This window comes from Triturus cristatus, chromosome 1_1 (genome assembly GCF_964204655.1).
Source record: "Triturus cristatus chromosome 1_1, aTriCri1.1, whole genome shotgun sequence".
NCBI lineage: Eukaryota > Metazoa > Chordata > Amphibia > Caudata > Salamandridae > Triturus > Triturus cristatus.
The window spans coordinates 27,018,697-27,036,548 of NC_140579.1; the positions used below are offsets into that span (position 1 = coordinate 27,018,697).

The following is a 17,852-nucleotide window of genomic DNA, read 5'->3' on the forward strand; positions in this document are numbered from 1 at the left end:
AATATTTTACAACTCAGCAAGCCACAACTTACAACAAAAAAATTATTATTAATCACATAGGCAAAACCTAATGCATTTACCAATGCTAGTTTCTATTTGGTGTAGATCCATTCAGAATTTTTTGACTTATTAAAAGAAATCCAAGTTTGTATATATAGGGACGTGGAACCTCAGAGGATTCGATAGTCTCTGTGCTGAAATCGATTGGCTGCCAACACTTCGATCAGGAAGTGTTGGCAGCCATCTTGGGACTATGCTTCAGCTGACTTCAACAAAAAATGATTTAAATAAGAATAGGGGGCAGGGTAGGATTACCCTGATCCCTTAGCTCTGGTTGTGGGATCCCAGAGGGACCCCACATCAACAAAAAAGCACTTAGAAAAACAAATAGCTGCGGAAACACAAAGGAAATGGGAATTTGCAGCAAAAATATATATATTTAAAAAATAAAAAAAATAAAAAGCTCAGGCTGTTGTGCTTGTTTTGAATAGAGACCCGGGGTAGACAGGCCCCGGGGGCTTTTTATATTGTTGTTTAAAACAAAAAAAGGAGGGGCACATGGTGGCCCCACTCCTAAGGCTCGTTGAGCACAGGGAACCACCACCTCCCGAGGCTTTGTTTCAAATAATGAGAAGGGGGCCACATCGAACCCCCGGGGACCATCAAGCCACAGGGGATTTGTTTTGTATGATGGGAGGGAGGCCGCACAGACCCCCTCCCTGGGTTTCTAAGAAGCCCCAGGAACCACCTCCCCAGTGCAACAAAATGAATAGGCAAGTGGCCGCAAGGCCTCCCTGGACCCCAGGGACCACCGCCTCCAAGGGGCTTAAATAATACATAATACTGGGAGGGGGGCAGCGTGGCTCACTTTTCACTAGTACAAAACCATTGAAATTCAGCAGTTATAGTGAGCATAGCTCACTATAAATTACGCCCCCGCAATGCACTGCTTATGGCCTCACATATTGCACTACTCATGGTCATTAACATCAATGATGACAACACTGAAAACATAATCTATAGAACCACTCACATACCACTGACATCTACCCACTCACCCATACAGCCACATGCTCACTCATACAAACACTCACATACCCATAGCCACTCACACCTACTTGCACATGGATACAGTCACACAGCCACCCACACATCCAGTCATACAGAAACACAGACACTTACATACCCCACTCATATACTCATACATCCACTCACACACCTACTCACTCACCTATAGTCACACACCCATTCACTTACTCAAACAAATACTATCACATGTAGTTACTCACTTACACAGTCACTGACACAAGCATACACTCACCCATATAGCCACTCTCACCTTCCCTCACTCTCCCATAGTCACCCATACACCACTTATGCACACACTTACTCCCCTATACAGCCAATGACACACCTCATCACTCACCTATACATCCTCTCACATACCCACTCACTCATGCCCTACTGACACATCCACTCACTCACCCACCCACATAGCCACTCACTCACCCATACAGCCACTCACTCCCCCATACAGCCACTCACTCCCCCATACTGCCACTCAGATCTACTCACACATGGATACACAGTCAAACAGCTACTCAGTCACTCACACATCCAGTCATACAGAAATACGGACACATACATACCCACTCATACACCCATACAGCCACACCTGCTCACTCACCTAAACAGATTCCCACACACCCATTCAATACTCAAACAGATACTATCACATGTAGGCACTCACCTATACAGTCACTGACACAAGCGTACACTCACCCATATAGCCACTCTCACATTCACTCACTCTCCCAGTCACTCACTGACCCATAAGCCACCTATGCACCCACTCACACACCCATTCAACCACTTATACAGCCATAGAGCCACTCATAGATCTACTCACACATGAATACACAGTCATACAGCCACTCACATAATATGTGTTACAAATAGAATCTCTCATTAGTAATACAGAAATAATACTCATTTATCTTTTGTAGTATCTTAGTATATATGTTTAACACTCAAAAACGTTTAAGAAACACTCACTGGATTATGTCATGAGTGATGTCACTGACCATGTCATGAGTGATGCAATATGCAAGCTCATGAGCAGTGCATTGCGGGGGTGCGAGCTATAATTAGCTTTGGTAACTATAACGGCTGAATTTCACTGGTTTTGTACGAGTGAAATCTGCCCCAAATAGTAACGTCCATGTAACCTTTGGTTTTTTTCAGTTAACATATATAAATATATGCCCTCACATAGGACTTATGTGAGCGACTTTAGCAGGTAGAAGCAGAGTGGACACTGCTGGTTCACTATATGTGGCTGGCAACCGATTTCATTAGTCACCAGTACTACAGAAGAAATAACTAAGGATGAACAGTCCGTCCTGGTGAGGACCAGTGACTTTTCATATTTTTAAAAGGATCGAAACGTTAAGGACCAAATCTTCCTTTGTATACTCATATTGATTGATGCTCTGATGGGGGTCACGTGCAATCAGAGAAAGCACAGAGAAACAAGAGAATTGGGGAATGAGAGGCAGTGGAAGAGATTACCAACACCTGCCTCCACAGCCCTTCCTTCAGGTTTGGGGACCTGGACTCATCTGAGCGGTCACACTTCAAGGCGAAAGAGATGCTTAGGAGTGGTTATGGCAGCGATGATAGGGGCGATGGGTGGCGCAAGCTGCAATGGCCTCCTGGTCAGGGGGCTCGGAGGGGTGACTGGCACTTATTTTACAAATTAAGCACTGCACCCGGATTACCAACTAAAGGGATTTGGGGATCTGCAGCAGTGGCGATGTGAAGACTTTTCTCCGTGCTGGGATTGGGGACCCTCCAACAATGGGTTTTGCAAAACTCAGAATTTAAGGTCATTGTTCTCTGACTCCAGTCTATTCCCGGGTTGTGAATGGAGAACCCGGGTAATCCCAAAATCACTCTGTATAAGGGGGCGTGAATGATTTGAAAAGACAGCAGTTCTTGGTGTCCTGGTAGGCACTCGACAATACAGGATTCGGTGACTTGACAGATGGGGCCTGATTCCAGGGGTTTGCCATCAACGGCTAATACCACCTCCGGAGTTGCCTTAGAAACTAGTGGGACCCCTAACCGGAGTGCTTCAGTTCTGTCCATAAAACACCCTGTGGCTCCCGAATCCACCATGGCACGAGCGGTACAGGGTTCTTTGGGGAGGTGCAGTCTTATTGTTATGAAGAAATGGTTCTTCTTGGCATCTGGCTTATTCTTGAGAGAAGGGATACACATTGCACTCGAAGACTCCCCTTCAATAGGTGTCGAGCTCCTCAGTTTTCCGTTAATGCCTTTGGAGTATTCCACAGGGAAGGCCCTGTACGGGTGCGACTGTTCTTGGGTTTTACCAGACACTCCTTCAGGAAATGGCCCTTCTTCCCACAGTAGAGACATAGTCCGTTCTTCCTCCGATGGTCTCTCTCCTCCGTGGTCAATGGGGCTCTCATCGTTTCGATTTCCATCGGTTTCGGAGACGACGGCCCCGACTCAAAAGGCTTTTGTTTGTTCAAAGCGAACAGGATAGCGGTCCTTTTTCTTGTTTTCTCCCCTGCGTTCCCTCAACCGGTAATCCGAGAGGGATAGGGGTAGGAATTTCCACCACCATAGAACTGGCAGCGGGTGGTGGAGGATGGCCGTAATCAAACGGGTTACGCTGCATTCTATCTACTCTCGCTTGTAACGCTGCGGTTTCACTCCGTGAAGCTGTGAGTTCCACCTGCACGGAAGCTAGGGCCGCCATGTTGTCATCTAATGTGGCCATCGTAGAACCAACTCGACCGGGAGGATAAATCTATGCGTGGGCCTATTATTCTGTCCCAGGCCTGAACGTATCCTCAGAATCGAATTGATGCTCTAAGGGGTCCACCTCTCAACCTCCCCAAGTCTGGACATAAATTTTACGCAGACGAAAGGGTGGTTAAGCAGGGGAAGGAAAGGAAGGGGACAGCAGGGAGGGAGACCTGTAGGAGACACAAAAGAGGAACACGGGTTATTAACAGAACCACCCCTCCCACACTCTTGCAGTCTCTCTCTTCCTCCTCCCTTATCTCTACCCTACTAACCTATAAAGAAAAATAACGAAGACCCGCCAACAGGGGTGCAGAGTAGACCTATAAGGGCCCACGATAGGATCAGTGTGTGCAGGAAACTTTGGCTCTGTTAGGCACCCCTGTGGAAACGAAAGAATAGCACACACACAGGTGGTTGAATAGGAGTGTCAAAATAGCAGGTACGTAGTATCCCAAAGCACCCACTGCTCAATGTAAGAGTCTGCCAAATACAGTGGTCGCAATAGCTGGTACTTAGTTCATCAATGCACACACTGACACAGGAAATAGTATGCCAATTACAATCGTCGCAATAGCAGGTACGTAGTTCATCAATGCACTCACTGATCAAGGTGATATGTTGCCAACCGCAACCATTCCAACTCTAGCAATATCCAGTAGAGTTACGTCACTCTTCCCTCTGGTAATGAAAAATAAACAAAAAGGCGTACTGAGGGCATCCCCTCTTTATCTAGGTCTTACTGGTAATTTTCCCTCGCATGAACTCTGTTATGTAGTCTGGGGAGAGTTCGCCAACGTAGGGAAAGCACCCCGCAATCTCACTGCCTAGAAGGTGAATGCGGGAGAGTACCGTTCTAATGAGCGAGAACCAAACTTGCACTGCGCACGTCTATCCTCATGCAACGGCAGGACTGAACAAAGGAACTTACCAAGGGGCAAAGTGCTTTAAAGAACGACTGGTGCCACTGACACCCTTACCGGACCTCCGGAGCCAAAACGAAGTCCATGGAAGCCTGTATTCAAAGGAATAATCGGCAGCGTTTCTTCCTGCTGCCTCTCCTTATGCTGCTGCTTCCGCATCACGTGTGATGCGGCGGTAGACGTCCGACGTCCCGCAGCGCGTCGAGGCTGCCGGGAACTGTAGTGTCTCCGTTAAGCGCCTGCCAGCGCGAACGGAGCTGCGGTGACCTGCAACAGCACCTCTACCCCCTTCTGCCGTTTTGATCTTTGCCCCTCCCGTGCTGCGATTGGCTCTGTATATTTTTTATATTTTATTTTGCGCTCTTCCGCACTATATTAACTTATATTTTCAGCTGGCTATAAGAGATATCGCTAAATGGCGGAGGTTACCCTTTCCTCCTCTGATAGCTCCCTGCAAGCAGTAATACGATAAAAAGTCCAAAGCATTATATTTTATAGTGCACGGACACACGCTTGACTAGGACGAATGAGTATATGACCCTGCAAACAGAAATTAATTTTAGTGTTTGAAGGGCCGATTAAGTTTCTTTTCTCAGCAAGAATCAAATGCCTTTAGAAACCAATACTTTGAATACATATGTTAGAACTGAGAACCCGGATAATATTCAGCCTCTTTCTGCTCTCCCATGTGCACCCTACGAGATCCTCCTCTCCTTCCGCATTCTGCCAGCACCCTCCTACCAAATAGTCGTCCAACACCACGTCCACCACCATGTCCACCACGTCGACTACCATCACGTCCACCACCACCACCACATCCACCACATCCAACACCTCCACCACGTCCACCGCCACCACCACGTCCACCGCCACCACCACGTCCACCGCCACCACCACGTCCACCGCCACCATCGCGTCCACCGCCATGTCCATCACCACCACATCCACCTCCACCATATCCATGTCCACCACCACGTCCACTACCACCACGTCCACCACCATGTCCACCACCACATCCATCACCACCACGTCCACAACCACGTCCACCACCACGCCCACCACCACATCCACGTCTACCACCATGTCCACCACTACCACCACGTCCACCACTACCACCACGTCCACCACCACCAACACCACAGCCACCACCAACACCACGTCCACCAGCATGTCCACCACCACATCCATCACCACCACGTCCACCACCACATCCACCACCACCACATCCACCACCACCACGTCCACCACCACCACATCCACCACCACGTCCACCACCACCACCACGTCCACCAGCACCATGTCCACCACCACCACATCCACCACCACCACCACATCCACCACCACCACCACGTCCAACACCATGTCCACAACCACCACCACCACATCCACCACCACGTCCACTACCACCACATCCACTACCACCACGTCCTCCCTGCCAACACCACCACCATGTCCACCACGTCCACTGCCAACACCACCACCACGTCCACTGCCAACACCACCACCATGTCCACCACCACCACGTCCACCACCACGTCCACCGTCACGTCCACCACATCCACCATCACATCCAACACCACCACATCCATCACGTCCAACACCACCACATCCACCATCACCACATCCACCACCATGTCCACCATCACCACATCCACCACCACCATGTCCACCACCACCACGTCCACCACCTCATCCACCACCTCGTCCACCACCAACACATCCACCACCACATCCACCACCACCAACACATCCACCACCACGTCCCCCACCACCACATCCCCCACCACATCCACTACCACCACATCCACCACCACCACATCCACCACCACCACCACCACGTCCACCACCACGTCCACCACCACCCGTAAAAGGTAAAGTGTCACTGGAGGGCAGGGGTAATAGGAGTGTCAACTCCGGCTGTACATGAGAAATTTAAGGATGCATGGGGTGCGAGAAGAAGGGAATAGGGACTAGAAGTATTACACCAGACCCAAGATACATTTTGAAGAGGCGCAGTGTCACAGGGGCTCCTGTAAAAGCACTCGCAGCATCTCTACCTCACAGTGGCATACCTGCACGAGCCACTCACTCAAAACAAGCATGGGCATAGCAAATAGGTCCCGCCTTTGGCACCTTATAAGTGTTTAGCCATGCAACACTTGATGTTGTTGCACCAAGGATATTGTGCTGGAAAACTAAACACTTATAACGTCCCAAAGGCGAGACCTATTGGCTATGCCAATTTTTTTTTTTTATAATGTTTTATATAGCGCTTTACATAGCACCAGTTGCGTTACATTAGGATACATTCATTTTAGTTAGGCACGGGGAGATTAAGTGATTTGCCCAGAATCACAGGATGTTCAGCGTCATTACCGAGACTAGAACCCAGTTCCCCAGATTCGAGGTCGACCGCCCTAGCCGCTAGGCCAACTCCTCTCCCCTCAATGCTGGTTACTCTTTGTTACTACGGCCTCTATTTTCCGAATTCCCCCATCCTATTCCTTGAATCACTAAGAGAAGAATTTCCTAGTTGTTCCTCCTCCTTTTTGTCACTTTAGCTTCTATTCCCAGAGAACTCATCCATCTTCTAATCCCAGAGCTTTCTACCAGATTTCTGACTTGTGTAATAATCGAGGAGTCCAGGGCATAGCTGATCTGGAAGGAGAATCTTTCCGCCTTGTGCAAGACTATAAACCTGCAAATATTGTATGCAAAGTTATTCAGAGCAGGTTGTTACATTTCTATCTTGGTATATCACTGCATCTGGTTAAATCTGCCACAGGGTGAACCAGAAGCTCACCGTCCACAGGCCGGCCTGGCGCCAGAAAACCTCCATCTCTAAACTAAGCCCCTAGGACAAACACTTCAGAGCCATTCCTTCAAATCCAATCAAGCCTACAGAGATTACTCAGAGAATATTTTGGACCACATATTCCATTGAGGTAGGGCCCTAAATTATATTTATATTAAGGGTTTAGGAGATTTTTTCCATGGGTGGAAAGTAAGTAGACATTATTTTCTCTCGTCACTGGTACATGGGTTCTGTACTCATATCAGAGACCTTTCCTCGTGGATCTGGACAAGGGGATTGTATCAGGAATTTACGAACCACTCGCATCGAAGGACACTCCGGTCCCACAGAGATGCCCACGAAGATATTCCTCAAAAGCTACTCTTTCACGTCAAAGATCAGACTTGGTGACGAGGCAGCATTTATTTTTTCCTTGCGATTTGTAAGATTTTTAAACAAATTATATATGCAAAACGTATATTTTTATTGTCTATCATAGCAGGTTTTACTCTGTAAAAGCTCATTGTTGTAAATCTGCGGCAGAAGAATGCACACGGATCTCAGAGCTGATCTTGCTCTATACTGAAATTATAGGTTTTTTGACTGTGTGTGTTCTAGTCCCAGAGACCCCTATCTAGCGCCTTCTCTCGGCTTCCCACTAGATTTCTGTGAAAGCGTGCAGCAGTGGATATCTTTACACTTCATGTAGATGACCCCGCATGGAAGTAAACATGGACTATAGAGAAGTGCAGGTGAGTTGGATAACAATAAACATTTGTTTATATATTAGGAGCTCAAGACACCCCCTTGGGCTAAAGGTGCCCTCTGTGTATACATGTGTTTTGTTACAAGCGTTAAAAAAATCTTAATTTTCCCAAATTTCTCCACAAATTAGCCCCTGGCACTAGTTAAGCAATGTTTTGTGACTGGTTGGGATCCATGAACATGGGCACTTTGTGAAGTGCTGGTCCCAATCTTGGCCTCACTCTGACCCTGTGCAACACTCACCCAAAGGGCCACCAATTTGTTGGACTAGGCTTTGAGGTAGACCACACACCCTGTGAAGACACACTTGGGCTTGCCCACGCCACAACCACCAGAGAACATGCTGGTGGCATGGACACCCTGAGAACTAATGTGGAAAGACGGGGAGACGGAAGAAGCCACATGAAGCAAAGAAGTGCATACCCCATCCAGGCACACCCCATCCAGGACGTGCGAGCCGACCAATGACACGAACACCACAATCCACCCTCCCGTGTACTCAACACAAGTACCATGGCCTTCAGCACTGAACCCCAGGGTAAGAGCACACAGCCACGGAGAGGACACATGACTGATCTGGAAACCTGCCTGTGGCCACACCCGCAGTTGGACAACCCAGTTCCCTGCTCTGACACAGAACAGCACCAGCAAGTAGTGGAAAAAGTAAACACTGCACTATATACAACATGACAGAACATACCAAGTCAGCGACCATCAATACAAGTGTGCAACATGACAAAACTTACCAACCCCATGACCATTATTACGACTGCATAACATGACAGAACATACCACCCCGGCAACCATTAATATGAGTGAATAATATGAACCAAAATACCCACCCAGCAACCATTAACACGACTGTAACATGACTGAACATATTAACCCCGCAACCATTAATACGACTGTAACATGACTGAACATGTTAACCCCGCGACCATAATTATGACTGTAGCATGACTGAACATACCACCCCGCGACCATTAATACAACTGTAACATGACTGAACATATTAACCCCATGACCATTGATATGACTGGAACATGACTGAACATAACCCCACGACCATTGATATGATTGAACATATTAACTCTGCAACCATTAATATGACTGTAACATTACTGAACATATTAACCCTGCAACCATTATCCTCCTGCGAATTATACCCATCCCCCTCCTATGAAAGCGCTCATGCAACAATTTACGTACTAGTTACAATACACATTTCTCTTTTCTAAAAGAAAATCAGCCCCCTTTTCAAGTTAACTACCCCAAGACAAAGATGCAATATAAAGACACAACCAGTAACTTGTGTAATATGGTCCCACATTGCATCCTCGTGTTCTAATGACATTTAGAAACCATGCAGCCTTCAGGCTTGTGGTATAGGATGTCACAACATCACTGCACCATATCACATGGTCCAGAGTACCACATGCACCCCATTACTCGTTATCTATCTATCTATCCACACAGAGGGCTGGATGTACTGGAGAGCAGAAGAGGAAACAGGGGACCTAGACGCTACACCAGAGCATACAGGAACAGGAAAGTGCGCCGGATCACTATCTATCTATACATACGCAGGAGGAGGTCTCTCTCCTACAAATGTGTATATACACACACATTCACATACAGTAGGCGATCTCTTACTTATGAATGTATACACACACTTGCCGCCACTCTCACAAGACTGTGTTCACAAATACACAGTGGGCTGTTTTTTATTTCCTAAGACCGTGAAGCCACACAAAGTAGGGTGTTTCTCTCCTAAAAATACACACATGGTAGACTGTCTTTCTAAGAACCTTTTACCCACACAGGAGTCTGTGCAGTACACACAGACAGAATGTAGTCTCTTTCCTAACAATGTACACACACACACAAGGCTTTCTCTCCCATGGATGTGTACACATACAAAGGGTTATCTGCCACAAACGTGTGCAAACTGAGTTTGCCTCACACTACAAAGGGCCTACGCAGGTAGATATTTCCATGTAATGTATACAGACGGGAAGTTCTGTCTTGATCACGTGCAGAGAGCCTGTATGTCTGGCATGATTGCACCAAAGACTCTCTGGGGGTGTGCACACAAACATGCTTGCTTTCCTTGGAAGTCACTAATAAATACCCTGCTAAGCACTCTGGGGTGTGTGTACCCACGCAGCCAGCTTCTTCCTTTTCTTTAATAACCTTTTATTAAATTAAGTGGTACACATAGTGCAACCACATAATATCATCTTCCTGAATTCGATTGTTGAATACAAACAGTCCTTCAACCAAACTATGGGGCCGATTAGAATGGTGGGCGGACTTACGTCCGCCCGCCACCCTAGCAGTGCTAGGACCGGCCGCCAGTGGTGCGGCGGTCCCGCACCGGCAATTAGGATCCCGCATACATTGCATTGTGGCAGGCGGTGCCTGCCACCTTGTGCATGCAAATGCAGGGGGGCACCATAGGTACCCCTATGTGCAATAAAACACCCCCTCAACACCCTGGGTGCCCGCAAGGGGTCCCCAAAGAAAAAACAGCATGCCTTTCCATGGCGGAGTCTCCGCCATCGAAAGGCACTTCTCCGCCATTATAGTAATATATATGGCGGTGCCTGCAAGGCAACGCCACCATATTGATGTGCTTTTCCGCCCGGTAAGCAATCGGGCGGATTGCCTACTGGCGGAAAACCGGCGGACGGTGTTCCCGTCCGCTGTGGTCCCCCCCGCCATAGTAATATGGTGGGGGGGGGAAATGGGTGGGGGCGGTGACTTTTGGCAGGTGGATAGCCACCGCCATACAGGCGGTGGCGATCTGCACACTATGCTAATCACCCCCTATATCTTTACAGCGGCAGTCCATGATGGGTGCACCCCCCACCCATATTTTCGAGTGTTTCTTAGGGTAGCCACGGGCCTCATAAAACGGTAGTTCTTGTTGCGCCCACCAATCTACGCCAATCTGCCACACCCCAGAGGAGGGGGTCTCCCTGCACCTCCAGCAGTGAGCAATGTTTCTTGTGGCCACCAAGGGTGCCACCCCAATAAATATCCTCTCAGCACGGTCCCAGTAACGCCTCCCTGGGACCCAACTCAACATGGTGACCGAGGACCTCAGAGATCTCCGAATCACTCTACTCCAGAAGGGTGTATGATGCGGAAAAGACCACGCCATAGGAAAACAAGCATTTGCATTGCAATAGGACTCGCATTTACGCGAGACCTATTGCATTGCAAACGGTAGTCATCACGGACAACAGGACGGAGGGAGGGGGGCAGGGTGGGAAGGCACGAACAACGGGTGGGCTGGGCCGAGAAGGCACGGACAACGGGAGTGCGGGCAGTGGAAGAAAGCACGAATTACAGGAGGGGGGGGTAGAGAAGGCAGTAGGAGAACCTCATTTAAGAAAATAGAGCTTGTCCCGCATCTGGAACGATTGGAATAAATATAGAGGTAACATTTGCACCCCACCATTAATCCCGGCTCAAGATGATTTACTGTTGGCATGACCAAATCACCTGTGATTGTATCCTGTAATACTTACCTGATTGATTCCGTTGTAACTGTTTGACAAGAATGTATTACAATATGCCTTGTATATTTGATTACTATGGTTAATAAAAAGATTAAAAAAAAAAAATAGTGCTCACAGTCTAAATAGCACGTGCGGTGTAGCACTCCAAGCAAAGGAGCCAGTCGCCAAGGGAGGTGACAAATTAAGAGGAGGCGGTACTAAAAAGGGACTAACAAGCCTATTGATGAATCAGAAGTCAGCATTTAGGACAGACAATGACAAAAGCCAATGGCAAACTTGGGCAGAGTGGACGGGCTTCTAGTCGCTACTCGTCTACAATAAGTCTCTCAGAGCAGCGCATGCGTGCTGGCTCATGCTCGACCTAAAAAAAGACGCTTGGGGCTTGGTAGTGTGCACGGTTAGCCCCTTCCCGCCCATCCGCTGCAGGTGCCGTGGGGACAAGTATGTGGCCTGAACAGTGCTTAATATGAGCCAGTGGTTTTCGGTGCTGTGCACCGGCACATAATCAAACACCAGCGCTTAAGCACCAGTTAAATACACTTTCATTTTTGGTGAGCACAGGGAGATTAAGGGATTCACCCAGAATGACAGAATGTTGAGCTGCCCAGACTCGAACCTGGTTCCCCAGTTCTGAAGTTAGAAGCTCTGGACATTAGGCCACATCTCCCCTGTTGTGGGGTTTGTTGCTTCTGTGTTAGGCAGGGCTTACATGAGAAAGGGTCTGGTCAAAGCTACCTCCTGATGAGAGCCCCAGCCCTTTTTTTTTTTTTTACAAAATACCAACTGGGCGTCAAGGTAGTTGACTTGGACCATTAGCAATTTTGAGGAAATGGCTAGTTCCCTAGGGGCTAGACAAGCATCTTTCCAGTCCTCGTCCTCCCTTTTACAGTGGAGATGCGGGAAGAGATCCGGGTTATTGATCCCTAGGGAACGACAGACTGCAGAAATGGCACCTTTGCCCAGGCTGCCTGTCATGAGCTTTGCTTCAAGAGGGCTGGAGGGCCAGCTTCTTTTCAGCAGGTGTACATACACAAACACATACACACACAGCTTCTCTCCTGGGTGTACGTACTCATACAGCCCCTATCTTTGTAGCAGGTACACATATACTGCTTGTGTCTCATGTATGTACTCACAAAGCTTTCTTTCCAGGCACTGCTGCTTTCCTGGGTGTATGTGGGTGTATGTACTCACACAGCCTGATTTTCTCTATAGGGTACACACTCAGACACCTGCTGCTCTATAGGTGTATGTAGTCCCACAGCAAAACAAAAAGATAACGGACGGAATGCTGAAAATGTTTGAACAGTCACCCCCAGTCACAAATCTGGGTTAAATCCATCGACTGATTTGTATATGGCTGGGTCCAAACGGGGATGGCAAGATGAGAAAAAATAAAATGGATTTAACCCACATATGTGATGGTTGACACAGTTAATGATTGACATTGTTCAGCATTCTGTCCATCAGCTTTTTGTCTTGCTATATTTGTCCTAAAGGCGCTAGGTATGCCCAGAAGTGGGTCCCGTGCTCACTGTGCCACTGGGTTCAACCTAGCCTGGCTGATGAGGGGTGATACTTTAAAACCAGTCCCAGGATGCTTGTTTCCGGTCCAGGGAGGACCTGGCTTGGCAGCTCAGGCTGGACTGTTCCCATGAGGAACAGGGTCAAGATTGATTTGCATATGGCTAGGTCTAAACTGGGCTGGCATAATGAGCAAAAGAACGATGGATTAAACCCAGATCTGTGACTGTGGGCGAGTGTCTGAAAAGCTCCAGCGCTCCGTCCATCATCTCCTTATGTTTTCTTTTTTCGCCCTAAATTGGCAGGGTATGCCCAGACGTGGGTCCCTTCCTCACTTTGCCACTGGATTCAAGCTAACCTGGCTGATGAGGGGTGTTACCCCAAAACCGGTCCTGGATTGCTTGTTTTCCGGTCCAGGGAGGACATGACCTGGCAGCTCTGTGCACACACACAACACACACACACACCTTCTGTCTTCAGTGTATGGTACTCAGCACAGTCCGCTTCTTTCTAGTTGAACACACACATATTGCTGCGTTCATGGGTGTATGCACTCACAGAGCTCCCCCCTTTCTAGGGTGTGTATAAAAACACACACCCCTTGCTGCACTCCTGGGTGTATGTACTCACACAGCCCACCTCTTTCTAGGAGGTGTATACACACACATGCTGCTGCTTTCATGGGTGTATGCACTCACAGAGCTCCCCCCTTTCTAGGGTGCGTATAAAAACACACACCCATTGCTGCACTCCTGGGTGGGTGTACTCACACAGCCCACCTCTTTCTGGGAGGTGTATACACACACATGCTGCTGCTTTCATGGGTGTCTGCACTCACACAGCCCACTTCTTTCTAGGAAGTGGATACACACACAACTTGCTTGTCTCTTGGGTGTAAATACTCACACAGCCCACCTCTTCCTAGGTGTGCACACACACACCCTGGTGCACTCCTTGGTGTATGTACTCACACAGCGCACCTCTTCCTAGGAGATGTATACACACACATCTTGCTGGACTCCTGGGTGTATGTCCTCACACAGTCCACCTCTTCCTAGGAGCTGTAAACACACACATATACCTTGTCGCACTCCTGGTGTATGTACTCACACAGCCCGCCTCTTCCTAGGAGGTGTATACACACACATCTTGCTGGATTCCTGGGTGTATGTACTCACACAGCCCGCCTCTTCCTAGGAGGTGTAAACACACACATGCTGCTGCACTCCTGGGTGTATGTACTCACAAAGCGCACCTCTTGCTAGGAGGTGTATACACACACATCTTGCTGGATTCCTGGGTGTATGTACTCACACAGCCCGCCTCTTCCTAGGAGCTGTAAACACACACATCTTGCTGCACTACTGGGTGTATGTACTCACAAAGCGCACCTCTTCCTAGGAGGTGTATACACACACATCTTGCTGGATTCCTGGGTGTATGTACTCACACAGTCCGCCTCTTCCTAGGAGGTGTATACACACACATCTTGCTGCACTCCTGGGTGTATGTACTCACACAGCGCACCTCTTCCTAGGAGGTGTATACACACACATCTTGCTGGACTCCTGGGTGTATGTACTCACACAGCCCACCTCTTTCTAGGAGGCATACAAAGACCCTATTTGTCTCTTGGGTGCAAGTACTCACACAGCCCAGCTCTTCCTAAGAGGTACATACAGACTCCGCCTGTCTCCTGGTTGTAAGTCCTCACACACCCACCTCTTTCTATGAGGTACACACAGAGCCTGTTAATACAGACCCCGCTAGTCTCCTGGTTGTAAGTACTCACACACAGCTCGCCTATTTCTCGGAGGCACACACAGACCCTGCCTGTCTCTGGGGTGTATGCACTCACAGACCCTGCCTCTGGGGTGTATGCACTCACAGAGCCCGCCTCCTTCTGGGGGGTGTAAACACGTACACACTGCATCTCTCTAACGGTTGTGTGCACACACAAGGCCTGTTTACAGTTATTTCCATCTCTGCCAATCATGTGTTTACACAATAACAGCTGACTCGTACATGCCCCTTGGCGTGTGCACACGCAGATCACAAGCAGAGTATGCAGGCCGGGGTGTGCCGAGCCCCACGGGGCAGGAACAATAATAACATGTGGTACCCGAAACCCCGCCTGCTGCATGCGGCGCTGTACTGCCCCGCCCTCTCCGTGCAAGTTTTAGGCCACCTGTACTGCCCCAGCAACCCAGCCCATGCCACTACCCCGCCCACCCTTCTGCCCAAGTCTGCGCTTCTGCCCCAGCCCCCTCTATGCGAGTCTTATGCCTAAATCTACTGCCCCACCCTCTCTCCCTCCTGCCATGCCCCAGCCTCCGGCCAAAGCCCATCAGCACCTCACACCGCCTCTTAATACCTCAAAGCAAGTGCCCCTTTATTTTATACAGTATCTTTTTACTGCCCAAAAAAACACCAAAGCTTTACTGCCCGAAGAATCACACATCGCCCTTGCCCCCCTCGGTTCCTACTAAGCAGCACGGCACTATCGCGCATCTCTACTGCCCCGTACTGCCCAGAACACCGGTTGCCTGGCCCTGATACCCCTGAGCCCCCCACCCCCCGCGCCCCCGGTTTGGCAGCCCTCACCTTCCTCTGATGCAGCAACAAACAGCAGCAGGAAAGCAGCAACAAACAGCAACAGGAAGCGGCTCCTAGTGCCAGCCCCCCAGCACCCCTCCCGTACTCTCCACGGCTGCCCTTCCTCCCCCTTCTCCCTCTTTCCTCCGCCCCCCTCCCTAGCCTCTCCCTCTCCTCCCCTTCCAGGCAGGCTGGCCTCTTCCTGCTTAGGCAGGGAGGCTGGCAGGGGTCTTCCCAGCCTCTCCCGACCCAGGGTGGCCAGGGTCCTCCATCAGTCCCGCCCTGTCTAGCCTGCCCCCTCCAGCATGCCCCTCCCCGCCCGAGGCCGCGTATCCTCATTGAGACACACATCTCTGCCCCACCCAGGACACTGCCCCGGAGGACGAATCCCGCAGGCGCCATCTTGCGAGCAGGGGAGGCACAACTGACGCAGGGGGCAGGAGGGGAGAGGGACAGGAGCAGGAGAGGCACATAGCGTGACCAACCGTCCGTAAATTTCACGGACAGTCCGTAATGCCGGCTGACCGACACAGTCCCCGCAGGGGACCCTCATAAGAGGGCGGCCCCTTTAGTGCCACAAGATGGCACCCTGGGCAGCCTAGTCTTTGGGCCTGAGACCCCTGCTGGGGTCCCGCGCGTCACTTCCGGCTGAGGGGAGGTTCAGGGAGAGGTATTTAGTCCTCCCCCGCCTGGCCTCTTTGTCCCCTCACCCCGAAGCCGACTCGGTCGTGTCCTCGGAGCTGCCCTTTTGCGGTGAGTGATCCTCCCCCCCCCCCCCCCCCCACCTCCCCTGAGGCTGGGTTGCTCTACCCGGCTACGGGTTGGCGGCGGGCCGCCAGTGAGGGGGGGGGAGGGACCGCTCCGGGAGGGCTACGGCAGCGGCACCCCTCCGTTCAGGGCCAGCACTGCGCGGGCTGTGTAAGGGCCACTGAGGTGGAGGTATGCGGTGTGCTCCGCAGCTCGGGCTCACCTTCCCACGGGAGAGGGTGGATGCGCTGCTGACTTGGTGCTGGGACCAGGGTCGAGCCTCGTGGTCGCGTCCACATCCTGTGTTTCTGGGCAATCCATTTTTTTTTCAAGATGCTATATTAATATTATGGCCACAAGTCCGGTGCGCTGATTGTGTTTGGCCCCGGAGGTGTTACTAGTCGGGGCGGGCGCTGCTACGTCTGGGGATGCTGCCCCACGCGCCGGGTGCTCGAGGTGGATGCGCCGCCGACTTGGTGCTGGAACCAGGGTTCGAGCCTTGTGGTCGCGTCCACTTCCCGGGATTCTGGGCAAACTATTTGGACACTTCCTGCAGACACGATCCTATTTGGTAGAGTAGACTGTTAAGTTGATTGCTCAATTCAATTGCACCATGTTTGCCTCCTTCCACCGCGCGCCCCTCCCTCCTGCGCGCGGCAGCCACCAGCTGGAATGTTGACAGCTGGACGTTCTAAGGTTACAGTTGGTGACAGTTGGAAGTATCATCATATGTTAGGTGTTGCACTTAGCCTCCGGTTGAGTGTGTCGTCCTGTAGAGAATAAACCTACTTGCTGCTAAACCCTTCTGACGTCTCATCTTTACAATTTGGCGACAAGGTATGGTTGGACGACGCACGGAAGAACCCACATGAAGATGTGCATGGCATATTTGAGGGAAGTATACTAAAAGAAAAGGAAATTACGTAACTTGAAGAGACAAGAACAGAAGAGTGTGCGGCGGATAATGTGTGTACATTAGCGGCACATACAAGGAAATAAAAGTTGACGGAGGACTAAGATATATTTGAAACTGTGAAGGGAAATTAAGAAACGTGAGTAAAGACTGTGAGATTGACAACAGAGTTACGCTGTGAATACTGGAAAATGAATAAGTAAACGCCGTAACCAGAATCTAAGCAGGAA

General features: G+C 49.8%; 1 protein-coding gene across 2 annotated transcripts in view; it reads right to left on the reverse strand.

The window, feature by feature from the left end:
* LOC146869212 (flotillin-1-like) overlaps window positions 1-16,254 on the reverse strand; it is a 164,062-nt gene extending 147,808 nt beyond the window's left edge. Inside the window, exon 1 of one of the 2 annotated variants that reach the window (XM_085643412.1) lies at window positions 15,972-16,254. The gene's annotated coding sequence lies outside the window, so the exon portion shown is untranslated. Of the gene's footprint in view, window positions 1-15,884 lie in introns of both variants that reach the window. The other variant, XM_085643441.1, reaches the window with a different exon arrangement.
* Window positions 16,255-17,852: the final 1,598 nt, after the last annotated feature.